Source organism: Corvus brachyrhynchos, unplaced genomic scaffold (assembly GCF_000691975.1).
Source record: "Corvus brachyrhynchos isolate BGI_N302 unplaced genomic scaffold, ASM69197v1 scaffold910, whole genome shotgun sequence".
In the NCBI taxonomy this organism is placed as follows: domain Eukaryota; kingdom Metazoa; phylum Chordata; class Aves; order Passeriformes; family Corvidae; genus Corvus; species Corvus brachyrhynchos.
This window is the reverse complement of record NW_008235730.1, coordinates 4453-5155: the sequence shown is the minus strand read 5'-3', so window position 1 is coordinate 5155 and position 703 is coordinate 4453.

Sequence of the window (703 nt, the reverse complement as noted above, 5' to 3'; positions counted from 1 at the left end):
CTGGGAGAGGGTGGATCCCAGCACCTGCTCCCGGTGTCGGACACAGGGATGATCCTGGGCCTCGGAGACCCCTGACACTGCAGGGGCTCGTTGGGCGGTGGTTGGGCAAGAGAGCACAAGGGCCACCTCTGCCACCTCCTGTGAGACAAGCTCGGGGTGGATGGAGAGAGATTCCCATGGGTTGTGCACCTTCCTGATGGCTGTGTTCCCCCCAAATGGCTGTGAACCTTCCCAGGGGGTGGGAGACCTTCTCAAGGGGTGGGAGACCTTCTCAAGGGGTGGGAGACCTTCCCAGCCCTTATGGATCTTCCCAAGGGTTCGTAGAACCACAGAATCATTCAGGTTGGAAAACACCTCTAAGGTCACTGAGTCCAGGAGCCGCAGGCCTTCCCAACGGCTGTGGAGCTTCCCAAAAGCTGTGGGTCTCCACAGGGGTTGTGGAGCTTCCCAATGGTTCTGGAGCTTCCCAAGGGTTCTGCCCATTCCAGGGGTTCTGCCCATTCCCAGGGTTCTGCACATTCCCAGGGGCTCTGCACCTTCTTTAGCCATGTGCCCTCCCAAGGGATGTGTGTGGGTGGGAGGAACAGGAGGGGGTGGGATGGAGGCACAGAGGGGACCCAGAGGAAGGACCAAGGAGGGATTTTTGGGGCCCCCCATCCCAATAGCCCTGACCCCCATCTCTTCCAGCGCCCGGCACCGCCCG